Below are 14,680 nucleotides of genomic sequence, written 5' to 3' on the forward strand. Positions count from 1 at the left end.
GATTATAAAAGAAGCAGAAACCAAATAAAGAGAGAGAGAAGGCGGAGAATGAAGCAAACGGATATTCTTAATTATATGTTTATAATACAAAATCCACGAGCCAACGCAAACGATTAAAAATGCAAAAGTACTAATTAAGTATAAATTATAAAGAAAATTATTTAATAATTATTTTTATAATTATAATTATAATTTTATAATTATGAGGAAAGAAACATGTAAGAAAAGAAATGACGTAGGAAAAGATTGAAGCCCATCTCAAATAGTTTTGATATTCCCACTGACATTCCGATTAAATTTTTATGTTTTTAGTGAATATTACTAAGTTAAGGGATAATAAATCCCTCATTATTTTAAAGCCGGATACGAAACTCGGAGATTTCTCTTAGATCTCTAGGAGAAATTCTTAGATTTCGATCTCCGAGTTTCGTATCCGGCTTTAAAATAATGAGAGATTTATTATCCCCTTAACTTAATTTACGCCGCCGGAAAAATAGCCTCTTGGCTCTTTATCGTAGTGAATATTACTGTCTTAAAACATTCACTTAATAATGTTGTATTATAAATTCACCCTCCGAACAACAGTATCGATTTCGTCTCCATGGCACAGTTGGAGGAAGAATGACATGCCCTTTTATGGGTAAACACCTGATTGAAATCTATCAAGAAAGGAAGAGTTGCTTCCCGGGAAATTCTTTACATAAAACATACGACAGATCGACAAATGAACACAGGACAAATGTACACTCTCGCCTTGGCGCTAATTTTAGACAACAGAAACAAGAATCTTATTCCTTGTTCCCGCCTCCCCCTCCACAGATCGCAATTTGTGTCTTGAAACGGAAAAATATTAGTTAAAGAAAGAAAAAAATACCGAAATACGGAATTAAATAATACCGGATTTCTTTTTTAATTTTGGGAAAAGGAAGAAAAATTAGACAGGGCTTACGTTAGTGAGTATGAAAGTTCCTAGACTTCCTTTTTTGCAAGACAGTTTTGGAATCATTTGATTAAACTTCGCGTTCAAAATTAATCTTAGGGTCATTTTGTTGATATGGATTCCTTTGTTGTTCATTGCAAAGCGAAGTTCCCGGATATTGCTTAATGTCAGGAACTTTACAATACAAATATCACAATATCGTATAGAACAACGCATCATCACAATAAATATGATTCGATCCTTCAATTATTTTCTGTTTTTTTTTGTTTTTTTTTCTTCAAAATTTTAAAAACTGACATTAATTCTTTGTTTCAAATATGTGTCACGGATTTTTACAACGCATTGTATATTAGCACATTCAACGCCTTTACTTAAACACGCACACACTGTGTACACAAACAGTACTAGAGCATTGAGTAGCTGAATTATTCCACGGTCGACAATTGACAAAGACATTTGCATCTAATGAACTCATATATCAACTAAGAATTTGTAGTAGGTCACTGTACAGATAAACCAGTTTTCGATATGCATAAACATTATGCGTCGATTCTTTTTAGTGCATCTCGCAAAAAAAAAAAAAAAAACATTCAAATAAAGTTAGTGCATGATCATTCACGGTTTTTTTGTGAAATGTATTTAACCCTCTCATGTAAGGGCCTCATATGAGGACATAATTTTATCTGTCCTCATATGAAGACATCGTTTTTAACATATACCAGGGCACAATTTAGCAAAATTAATGAATTCATGGTAACACTCTAAGATTAAATGGTACTGTATCATCATTATAATTTTTTTATTAATGAATATAAAAATTCATGCATGAGAGGGTTAAGAAAATATACCTCCAAAAATAAAGAAAATATATTAATTTTACAAATTTTGTGAGAAAAAAAAACGGACAGTTATCAGATTAACATGCATATAAACAGAAAATGAAAAGAACAAAAAGAAAATGGATTAAGGGAAAATACTAAACCTAAAAGTCGAAACGGCATATTACACGACATAAGGTGATCGAGAGTCCCTCTTCCACCAATCGCACACAAAGAACATAATCATACATAACTGGTATACGTTGTCGAGTTTGTTCAGTGATTGTATTGTAGTATGTAATATAAGTTTTTTTTTTTTTTTTTTTTACAGTTTAACCAATTAATTAAGCGGCATCTGAAATTCAGTTTTTGCTAACAATGGTTTGTTACCCTTGTTATCTTTCAAAACGAAGGAATCACTGGTTTCTTGATGCAACGTCGTCGCTACACTTTTAACTATGAACCCGCAAGGCTATCGATTCCATTAGAAATCATTCGTTCATTTTGCTACTTCGTCCGCTAGCTCTTTCGGGTCTATGATCAGCCGCATACGTTACTAATTGCTATTTAATCTCGATGCTGGCAAACCACAAAAGATGGTTGATCTGTCCACCGGAAGGAAGGGGGTATCTGTTTATTGATTAAAATTTTATATTAAAACTAACAGATTAAATGCGTTGCTGCATAGTTTTAAAAATAAATACTCGGTCAATCTGGCGAGTCCAGAAAGGTTAATTTTTTTTCTATTTTTATCTCATTTTTAAATTCAAGACAGCATTCTACAACAAACAGTTTCTATTAAAATAAGTTACCATCAGCTGTCCATTGCAATATAAATATTCAAGCTAGACAGCGCAAAAAAAAATATATATTAGTATGTTTTTTTTTAAATAGATTTGGTTAAAAAAATATCCTTTACATTAAGTGAATTTTTCCCCCTTCTTTGTATGCTTTAACAGATGAAAAAAAAATGGAAAAGAGAAAAAAAAATACCCATAACTTTACAATCAAAACATTTCTCGAGATATAAGCGAAAACCGCCCAGGGTAATCAATTTCAGTTCCGATCGTAGCCCACGGCCTTTCCATAAACCAGAAAAGAGGTTTGGTGATGGCGAATGAAACTCATCTCATATATATGAAAGCCAATATTTGTCCACTATACAAATTGAACCATTGGTCCTATATAGTACTTCAGCAATTTAGGGCCTGTAAGAAAAGTTAAGTAAGATAAAGTGATAATAATATGCATCCATGCGAACTAGACATACCAGCTCAACATGACATTGCATTTTCAGCAAATGAATTCAATTTCATTTATTAAGAATTGTGTACTAGAAAGAAAACTTCCTCCAACGTGTATTTACTGTCATGTAACAGCAATCAACAGTCCCCGCCTTTCAACTGGGAAACTGTTCTTAATCTCAATAAAACGACAGGTGATCTTAGCTGTGGATCGGGATTTCAAAACTACAGGCTGACATTTTCGCAGCAGGTCTTCCGTATGACTCATACACACAATAGCACGACTGTATGTTTGTTCCTAAAAGACAATGTCATACTGTTATGAATGAGTATGGTTCACAACAGCTGACACTATCTACCTGAATAATAATAATAAAAAAAAAAAATCTTTTTTGAGCCAGCCTTACATTATGATGCCAATTACAGGTGGGAGTCATTCAATCTCATACAGAGAGTTTTTCCTTCTTAAAAAAAAAAAAAAAAAAAAAAAAAAAAAAAAAAAAAAACTAGACGGAAGAATCCAAAATTTGCATTAAAATCAAACAGGTATAGAAATGATCCAAGTACGATAAAAGACAAATGAACACATACATACAGCTATGATGTTGCGAGTATTCTCGGGTTAGATTAACGCTGTAGGCAAAGCAATAGACGAAGCACTTGACTGAGTTTTTTTTGGCAGAATTAATGGAGTGTAAGTAAGCTGTAGTTTCGTATTTTCTAGTTCTTCCAAGACGTTTTTTCAGACGTTTATTGAAACAAACATAACAGAAAACTAATCAGTGCATGTGAGGGATGGATGGATATTAACGAACGAGATACACAAATTACTGAAACGTCTGGAGATGTTAATATGAAAAAGGTTTAATTGAAAACGTTAACTTCACTAACTTGATGCATGTGTTCATATAAAAAAAAAATCATTTTCAGCATGGAATGAACCTGGATTTCAGTGAACTGTATTTTTCCAGCAATATGAGGTACTGCTACTACTAATAATAATAATACAGGTTATTAAAATAAAACCGTGAAATATTTCGTGATTAGCACATCATTTAAGTTTCACTTTTAAAGGACGCGAAATAAACAGGTTAACAAAATAAAATTGTTCGCACTGACAAATGATATTTTTAAATTCTTACTTTTTAAAATATAGTTAAGTCTAATGAGAAATCTAATCAATACGTTGTCGATGGTGGCGCCATCTAGTAGGAAACGGGAACATTTAAAGGTATTTAAGTGAGCATTTAATTATTAAACTGAAGCTTTATGTATATGAAATCGAAGCAGTACATTGTTTAGCCTCCTAGCAAAACTTGTTACTACGTTGTTAACAGGAGTAACCATCTGTCTCTATTTCTACCATTTTGCTTAGGATTTATTTTTGAAAGCGATACGTTAACTTATTGGCTACCAAGATGAAGACTATTGCCATTGATCTCTAGCTGTTTGCCGCTGTCTACAACACTTGTTTACAGTTTCCAGGGGTGACAGCTGAAGGTTACGTAAGCCGTGTTAGCAAATATAAATATCACGAATGGCTAAAAGGATAAAACGTGATCGTATTATGTATTTTGTGACGTGTCATGTACCGTCTTACCATCTGCGACATCACATTTCAAATAGGTTGTACTCGCTTGTTTGTATCTATTTGTAATAGATAAACATACCTCAAGGTGTGTTGATCTAACATAACAACCAAGTCTTCATAAAGATAATGAAGTCGTTTCATTATTAAGATTAGATCTCTGCCCAGTTTGCCACGCAAACTCATTTTACAAATGAAAATTTCTGAGACATAACAAGTGTAGATCTAATGGAAAGAATTATTAAGATTAGAAATGAACTCCAATTAATTAAGGGCAGTTTCACTAACTGTAATTTTTCTCACGCTATGGAATTGTCCTTTAAATGATATCATACTCTTTTTTTATCGAGGCTTTTTGACCACCCGTGTTTCTGCCTCCTCCTCCTCCCCCCCCCCCCCCTCTCTATGTCGTAAGTCACCTGCTTTGGCTTACAGACTCCATTCCTTTTGGTAATGTCATACTTATGTTTTGAAATAAAAGGAATTCAATTCACTAATTGAAATGCGTTCATATTCATATGAACGCATTTCAATTAGTGTATATATATATATATATATATATGAATAGTCCGAAAAATGCCTGTAAACGCTTCCATTTCGGGCTTTTATCAAACCATTTCGGTAAATGGTCTGCCAACACCAATTGGTAAAAGGCCGTTTTGTTTACATTATCATAATTTACCTTTGTCAATTTAAATTTAAAACATAATGTCCAGAATAACATTAACCATAACTGCTTTATTATTTTATTATTAATAATTAATGTATTATAAGAAAATGTTCGTGAAATAAAAGTAACTTCTTAATCACAATTTCCTTCAACATTATCAAATCATAATTAAACTTATTTGTTACAGCAAGGTTGGCCGTTGTGACATTTGGAGTTAAGTCAATTGGCTGATTTGCACAAACACATCTTCGTGGTACACTTCTTTGAACAGTTGCATTTTTGGAATCCTTGTCCACCAACTAAAGAAAGATTTTTTTTAGCTCTTCACGTACACTTATTTTTTCCGTTCCGACTTCTTCGATGCTTAAAAAATTTTCATTGCACAAGGTAAATTTGGTTAGGTTCCTAACCTTCCGATTCACTGTGTCTTCATTTTTATGAAGGAAATAAAAAAAAAAACAAAAACGTAAAATATATTAGTACAAAACCAACTGATTCTATATCGTAGCCGCTCACACCCGTCTATACTCGCTCTGTACTCGGCCTTTACCATTTGGTGTTTGTAAATGCTGGCATTTACCGAAATAGTTTGGTAAAAGCCCGAAATGGAAGCGAACATTACAAGCATTTTTCGGACTTTTACTCCCTCACTCTGGTAAATGCTAGGATTGACCACTTTTCGAGCTTTTACAGTAACCTATATACACTTAATGTACGCTCATAATGCGTTTGTACTCAATGATTTTCACTGCTACCGAACTTAAATTGATTAGCGTTCGCCTATCTGACTAGTCATTTCCACGTCTCCTCCCAACCCAAGTTTTAACAGATCTTTCTCTGTCCCAACATATTAGGTGTGGTTAGCAATTTCTGTAGTAACTCACCATTATGGGAATCGTAACTTATCGCTACACATTTATATGATTTATACTTCGGCTGATTGAAGAACGCGTTAGTGACAAAGCTGAGGGATTACCTCGGTTCATCACCTAAGTTCCTAGTATTTCGATGCACTTACTTGATATATAAATCTCCCAGATATATAATTTTAATCAGATACTACGGGTGGGATGACCTAAGTCCTATTTTAAGTCGGAAGCATGTGTCCGATTTTAATAAGTTTTGAAAATGGATCTGACAGCGAGTCAAAATTCAAAATTGTCAGATTCTATAAACCAACATGTTGAAATCGAGTTCGAAACCTTAACTATTAATAGATAAAGGGAATACTTAACAATCTGGAAAGAAAATATGCGTACATCGAAATCTGTTTGTGGGTGACAATATTTTTACAATATTACTGTACTTCAGTGCTTGAATTTTCTATTACGAAAAAAAAAAATTTTTTTTTCGTGTTTTTAACAATTTAAAAGCACTGCTATTCTCCACCTCTTGCTAAAGAATGTTGACAGTATGATTATTTATTGTTTTAATACAGTGTACTGTCAGCATATGAAAACAATCATACTGATTATATTACTTTTCATGATTTACAATCCTCTTTGTCGCATATTTTAAGTCATACAATTTAAATTCATATTAGTGAACAATTAGTATAATTGAACAATTATTTGAAGAGCATGCAATTTGATAAGAATATACGAGAAAAAATTTGGTTGTAAATGATATGTTCTAATTTTTTTTAATTTAAAACTTTTTTTTTTAAATTCATGGGAATGAACAAGGATCCGATTTAGTTTAGCATGTACAATATCTCAAAGAGTTGGAATTAATGTCTACTAATATTACCACAAATAAAAACAACAACTAAATAGTAGATTTTGATAGCGATTTGTAAGAGGTGGAAATCCCTTCCATGAAAAAGCTGTTCTGTAAGAAGGAATTTTTACAAGAAAATTTCCCTGAAGTTTTCCTGTTTATGTAATGCAATGCGTTTCCTGTTTGTATAATTTTCCTTGTTCTAAAACATAAGTTCCAAATACCGAGTTCTGGAAGTGTGATTTAACCCTTCAGTTAAAGCATAATTTTAGCACGACATGCTTACTTAAAATGTACAGTGACTAAAATTTACTTCCTATTATTCTCCTCTGAATGCTACTCTTTCGGAATATAGATTTATTGGACCAACACACCTGTTTCCAATCATTAAATGACCACCAGCTTAGCGTTTCTCTGTCCACTCTAATGAGTCATTTTCTGTTTTTTCATGCTGAAAATGGAATAGAGAGATTGTTGGCTAATATAACGTGTTTTGCTAATATAATGTGTTTGCTGTTAACAGCGGTTGCACTGAGACATAATTTGCACATTTTTTTTTTAAATATATTTTTATGTGAGCACCTAAAAATATGCTGCAAACCTGTCGTGCATTCAGTACTGTGAGTCGGTTATGGGTTAGATAATCTGCAAAACCCTACTTTTCAAGACACTTTTGACTTCCAAAAAATAAAGTTGGACCTCTTAACGAAATAAAAATAATCTATCATCTAAAACATTTGTTTTACTGTTCAGTTTTCTTCATTCTCTTTTGGTCTTTGACATCATCTAACGTTTTTCTGAACATATGGATTTTGCTAGATGTTTAGAGACCATTCCTGGTGGATGTCTGATGCTGTTCTTCGTAAATAGTCAACCAGGGTTGGCGTTTGCAGAAATTTAGCACCTGTTATTCTAGCATCCATAATCATGCCGTGTTTAAAATGTGTTAGTCACGATTTTTACGCAGTCTGCATTCGAAAAAAAAAGTTCGGTTTGCTGAACAAAGTATTATACGTCGTTATAACCACGCGACAAAGTAATATCGCGAAGCAGACCATAAGATTCGAGTTTGGAATGTTCCTAATAAAATGACACTGCGTAAAACCTACATTATGAAAATACGTATTAGTGAAAAGGAAAAAAATTAAGAAAAAAAAGGAAACAATTAAAAATGAATTACATTTTTAAGGGGACAGAAAATAATAAATACTATGAAAATCAAACTTGCGAAGGAATGAATATTGCAAAAAAATTTGATATCTACTAATTATGAGACAAAGCATTTAATGTTTCATCTATAGTCCGCTTCACTTTAGCGAGTGAGAGAGAGAGAGAGAGAGAGAGAGAGAAAGCAGGTGTATGACAAAAGTTGGCAGCTACACAACTGGCAGAATAATGAACATTTATTCCACCCTGCAATTAGTTTTAAAAGTGGCAGCTATACCTTGCCTAATTCTTTCGTGTTTGGTTTGTTTTTCCCAGTACTCTTACAACTGTAATGCTTCACTTCCTTTTCATTGGTGCCAATAAATCTTGTGACGATAACTTAGCGCTCTGCGTTTATTTTAATAAGGGCGAGGTTATTTCCGATATGTAATGTGTTTTCATCGAGGTGTATCCAAGTATATCACTTTTGCTGCAGAGTGTGATTGATTCCGCTGCAGAAATGCACAGAGAATTGTTCAAATAGTAAATAACAATCAAACAGAAAAACCTTAAACTAAATTTATGAATGTAGCTTCACCGGATATCGTACAATAGCTGAACATATGCCTTCTCCTCTCTTCGCTCTCTGTTTATATCTCCCTAGTATATTTTAACATCCCACAAAACACTGAAGATGCAAAGTCAAATGCCACCGATGAAACTTTATCTTCTACAACTCTCCCCCCCACCGCCCTCTCCACAATGTCAGAAGCCAAAAGTTATCTTAGCGAGATGGAAAATAGCCAAGCGACACCATAATCACCAGAGCATAGGAACGAAGGATAACACGAAACGGGAAAACACAAACAATGCTGCCAAATAGTCACTGAAGCAGTCTGAATCAACAGTTTTTGCTGTGCGCAAGTCTTCCCAACGGCCTACAGAGCGGAGGGGGAACGAAGAGCTCGATCTTGCTGAATCTTCGGGTGTCAAGGAGGTGACAAAGGAAACTGTTCTCTCCCACACAAAAAGCTCGCTAAAATTGAGCAACTTCACAACTTCTCTAAAACACGAAGAGCTTTGCTTCGGTAGTTAAAGACGATGCCCCTAGGTTGGAAAATATTGGTTACAAGCTCGACTAGGACGCGAAAAACTTTTAGAAGGCCTTTTCACGAAGCCGATCTCACACGAAGGTGGAAGGTATGTCCGTCTTGCAAAACAAAAAAAAACAACAACAACAATGGCCTAACAGGCTTGGTTCCTTCAACTGTAATACCAAACAAACCAACCCAATCCCGAAAAGAGTTCGAAACTTTTTAGAGAAACTGCTTATAACATGTAACTATTATTATAAATATTCCTTGTGAAACAAAGCAGGGAGGAGAGACTGTGCAGCAGTTGCAAGGATGAAAGAGGAGGAGGAAAAGAAACTAATTTCGTTTGTTTCAAGGTGCACTGTGAAGGGATGTTGAGCAGCAGCTACACGTGTTCCAACGAGCTCAGTACTGAGTGGAGGAATTACTGAACTGATTCTGATTTTCCCTTTCAGTCGTCTCCGACCGTAGGTGACTTTGTAGGCTTTGCCCACAAAGTATTCCTGGTACGATTTTCATAGGGTAGTTCACCATTGCTTTCCCCCACCCCAATTTTATCAGAGCTTGGGACCGGCATATAGCTGGGACGTATTCATGACTGTAATTCATGTGTGTTCACCGGACTGGTTTGCCTGTTCTGGGGGGACGAAAAACCTATACCTCCCTTATATATATATATATATATATATATATATATATATATATATATATATATATATATATATATATATATATATGGGGGGAGTGTTTAAATGGCATAATACAAATTTCAGTGGTAGCAATGGAAACTTAATCGATACGCCTAAAGGGAAGTATTACTTCCACAGCTTCTTTACTTTTTAATACCCTACTTCTCGAAGTTACCTAAGAAACATCACGTAATTATAAACAGTGACTGCTCATGTCGTAAGTATTTCGGATTCTCATTAAACGTCAGAACAAATATCTAAGAACAGCAGCTAACAGAGCCCGAGATATGTGCAAGTGAGAGACGTTAATTTGATAAATGGAGCTCTAAATAGAGATCTTAATTATCCAAGTGCAAGACCAAATATCTGGAATTTCGGTTTACTTGCCAATTTATCTTAACTAAAGGCCCTCTCTGTTAAAAGTTGCTCTTACCACTTCCGTGAGCCAAATTTTTCTTCGCTATATCAACTTGCAAGTTGCAACACGTGTTTTGCTTTCTTTATTTATTCATTTCAGATACAGTATTTCGTTCGTAATACATTACTGTTTTATGGTAAACTTACAGAACATATAATGAAACCTACAACTCCTGCAATTATATATCAAGCAACACGGTTGTACCATAATTCTAAGTTAAAAGCACATCACAAACGAAGCACCAAAACCTCCACTTGTTAACTTGATATTGGGTATGGTTTTCTATTAGTAGGCCAATACTTCTAAACCTTTTAATCTAAAATATGGAGTAAATAAATCTGAAAGTAGAAAATCTGCAATTTTCATATAATTCAGTGAAATATAGGAAATTTTCATGAATCGGAAAGACTAAATTTAGAAAAGAAAAAAAAAAGTAATTTTGTAAACAACAAGATCGCTTTCTAGTTTGACACCCAAAAGAATCTTCAATCTTTGAAAGAAAAAAAAACTTTGGAATAAAATTTCTCTTTCAGCTACTAATGTACATTTTGGAATAATTTAAAAAAATGTTCAAGAAGTATTCCTTATGCTTTGGCAGTTCATGTTTACTTTTTAACCTGTTTTTTTTTTTTCTGTTTAACTGTCGAATATATTTTCTTGATATCTTACCTCATGATTTTTACAGGCTTGATCTCTTAACAATGTGAAGCAACTTCAGTTGCTTGATATGATAATAAACGAATAGTGTTGTAGATAGTGTATTTATTTTTATTGTAACATAATTTTATATTATTTGGAATTGTTTGCCAAATTTTAATGCTAGAAATAAATATAGAAATAACGCATTCAAATTCCAACGGGATTTGAACTCGCAACAAGTGCGAGTTCAAATCCCGCCATGAGTATGAATGCTTGTGATTTCTTGTAGGTGGGAGATAGTTTTATCGCTCCGCGTGAGACCACCTCGCTGCTTACTGGAGACTTGAAGTGGAAGAAAAAGTCCCGTGTTTTGTTAATAGAACAGGGTTTACGGACTATATAAAAATTATAAAAAAAATTGAGCCTATCGATGGTGCTAAATGTACTTATAAGTTTACGACTTTTTTCTGAGTGAAATTCGCATGGAAAAAACTTAAATTGCGGCAGTTATTTAAAGAATGCAAAATAAAAGTTTAATGTAGTGGAAATATTCCACCTTCCACTATTTTGTTCTTATATTAAAAAGTGTAGGTATAAGAATGCAGATATATTTTCCAGTTCTTGAAAAGAAAGAATAACCGCAGCGAAGATGAAAAGAAACAGCTTCATGTAATATTTCCTTAAAAAGAGAACACGACAGAAAAGAAAATCAAACAGAGCTTGACAACAGCTTATTACATCATTCTTCATATTCTATAGTTAAGTATGCATTGATTTTTAAAAGAAGAAGGAGGTCATGTGAACATCGATCGCAAAGATTAGTAGTCCATGTCATGCCCTCAAAAAATAACAAAAAATCCATAACGATCATGGGTGATTGACACTTAACAACCAGAAACGTTGCTGAGATTCTTTATAACACAGAAGGTATACCAAGCAGTGAATTACGAATGTGAGGAACATCGTGCCTAACAAATGTGGGTAAGAAGAATACTGCTGTTTGATGTTTAAAAATTATATACCAAGAAGATAAAGTTAATTTCTTCCGGAAAATGTTAAAAGTATTCAAACTAGAAGAAATTAACATTTTATTTACATTGATTTACAGAGATTACGGCCTCTGTTTATAGAAATATAATAATTGACTTATGTATAAGCAAGTATTGTATATGCCGTGTATAGTCCTGCGGAATCAGTATTTTCTTCCATAGCGCTAGGTTTCTTGAAGGAAAACCGATCTGAGTTTGATTAATAATGCAAATCAAGAAAATCGACTATAGTGTTAGGATTAGGAACCAGGAGATGCAGGCAATTATCTGGCATGCTCTACCTCCCAGATGCCTTTGGATTATTGATATTCTAGGACTAGTTATCAGTGACGACTAAGGGTAGACACTAACTGGCCATCGATCTTCTGGTAGCAGGGTTTTTCTGTCAGAAACCTGGGTTTTTCATCCCTCAAAACAAGCAAACCAGCCAGAACACCCAATTCACAGGAGCAATACACTAACCTTATCACCTTAGCTGCTTCTGCCGTAAATCCAAAACAAACAAACAAAGAAAGAAACCAGCTTTCGAACTGACTGTTCCCCCTAGCATTTCCTGGCATAATCACATCACCTCCATAGCGTGCTCAGCTTTCATAAAACTTGGATTTTTTTTTTTTCCCGATCAGGACTTACATTTCATAAATCCAGTTACTTACTTTGTGCAAATCTCAAATCTTCCTCACAATGGAATAGTGTTTTCACATTTGGGATGGTGTACCTAAACCCTCTAAAAATTCTTTATGCTGTTCGGTTGATTGAAGATCCCCCCCCCCCTCTCTCTCTCTCTCTCTCTCTCTTTTCAACCACTGTCTCATAGGCAGTCAGTTTCCAACTGTTTCTCTCACAGATGTTTCCGTAGAAGACGATGCTCACCAGAACTAGCATTTACTATGCCCCCATATATTTTAAATCGATAGTAACACGAGCAACAGATACCCAACATCCTTTAACAGTGACTGTTAAAGGATGAACTGCTGACTCACCGAACCTGCTACTTCCAGTTATCTTTCATGCCATCTACCTGTTTTGTGGAACAATCTTCCCCATGAAGTTGAAGGTTGCATTCCCCCCAAGGAATACAACCCTTCAACACTTCAAGAAGAATATCACCAGAATGAATTTTGCATTTTTAAAGTTCTCTTCTTATAGGCGAGCACCCAATTTGCTTTCCAAATGATGAACACAGGTACAGTACACTCGGAAGTGGGTAAAAGAAGTAAGGAAATTACAGAATTACACTTAGGAAACCTAGAAATAACTATCAAGTAGGCGATACATTTTAGACACAAATTAATCTCAGAAAACACAAGGGAAAAAAATAACATAGCGGTATTCATATATTTCCATCTCAAAAACATTGATATACCTCCCACACACGCACAATCCTATAAAAACGTCAAAAAAATTCTGAACTTCAGCGCCAAGGGTTTTTTTTCACCGTATTTTATTATTTATTTATTTATGGCGTTAGATACTTGACGGAATAATGGAATCGGAGAAAGAGTATAATGCTGCGCTAAAAATAAAATCATTACTTTTTCTTTCCGTCTCTTTTTAACCTAGGATAAGCCTACGAAATCTGATATTTTAAGAAAGTTTTTCATTATAAAAAAAATAAGCAACGGACGGCATTATTTTGAATAAAAAGAGAAACATATTTATTAGATGCAACTGTACGCATAAAGTAGAATAAGCTAATCAGAGCTTATTATTGTTTTTAAAGTTTTTTCTCCTTCCAACACAGCACTACTTAACTGCAGCATATATACTCTCTCTCTCTCTCTCTCTCTCTCTCTCAATGTAAACAAAAATAAATACTGCAGCATATATACTCTCTCTCTCTCTCTCAATGTAAACAAAAATAAATACTGCAGCATATATACTCTCTCTCTCTCTCTCTCTCTCTCTCTCTCTCTCTCTCTCTCAATGTAAACAAAAATAAATAAATAAATAAATAGATAAAATAAAATAAAATGAAATAAATGAAATCGTGTATGTGTGATTAAACTAAAACTGGAAATGTACTTAAAGCAATATAAATAAACATCTAAAAAGCCAATTTAATCGATTTAAATTATCTTTCCGATATTTAGACAAGTGCACTTTTTGTTTCATTCGGACTATATGTTATTTGAAATGATGACTACTCTACTTGGCTACGCCCATCTTGTACTTACTATTTCCATACCAATAAACAAACGCAATAAAATCGTCAGTGTCATCGATGAAAAAGGATATTTCAGGACATGACGTAAACACCTGCAGCGTGTTATTAATCAGGAAATATGGCAACTCAGGAAGAAGTGCACAAATCTGAAATTCAAAAACCGCTTTGACTGTGGAAACGTAGATGTTACTAAAAACGTCATACTATTGATAGCATGGCTAAATCGTAAAGGTTTAACGGCGGGACGTGCAGATGACGTCATATAAAATTTTCCTTTCGTGCGTCATTTGCATTGGCAGGAAGAGAGGAGGAGATTTTTGAAAGTTCTTATATCTTCACGGATTGGGAAATGTGCGATGCCCTGAAACATATTTTTAAAAAGACCAAGTAGAAACAGTTATACTTAAAAATAAGGGCCATTATTAACTTATACACGATGCATTTTAAAACAACCTATTTTAGCCAACATCATTTCAGTGTGTTTTCTAAGAAAATAGAT

At 34.0% G+C, this 14,680-nt stretch overlaps 1 long non-coding RNA gene across 1 annotated transcript in view; it reads right to left on the reverse strand.

The window, feature by feature from the left end:
* Nucleotides 1-14,339, reverse strand: part of LOC150096222 (uncharacterized) — a 160,012-nt gene extending 145,673 nt beyond the window's left edge. The window contains exon 1 of the long non-coding RNA XR_016549927.1: nucleotides 14,192-14,339. This is a non-coding gene — a long non-coding RNA (uncharacterized LOC150096222). The remainder of the gene's footprint in view (nucleotides 1-14,191) is intronic.
* Between the last annotated feature and the right edge of the window lie 341 nt (nucleotides 14,340-14,680).

Source organism: Typopeltis vanoorti, chromosome 19 (assembly GCF_054136105.1).
Source record: "Typopeltis vanoorti isolate ZY-2024b chromosome 19, IOZ_Tvanoo_1.0, whole genome shotgun sequence".
Classification (NCBI taxonomy): domain Eukaryota; kingdom Metazoa; phylum Arthropoda; class Arachnida; order Uropygi; family Thelyphonidae; genus Typopeltis; species Typopeltis vanoorti.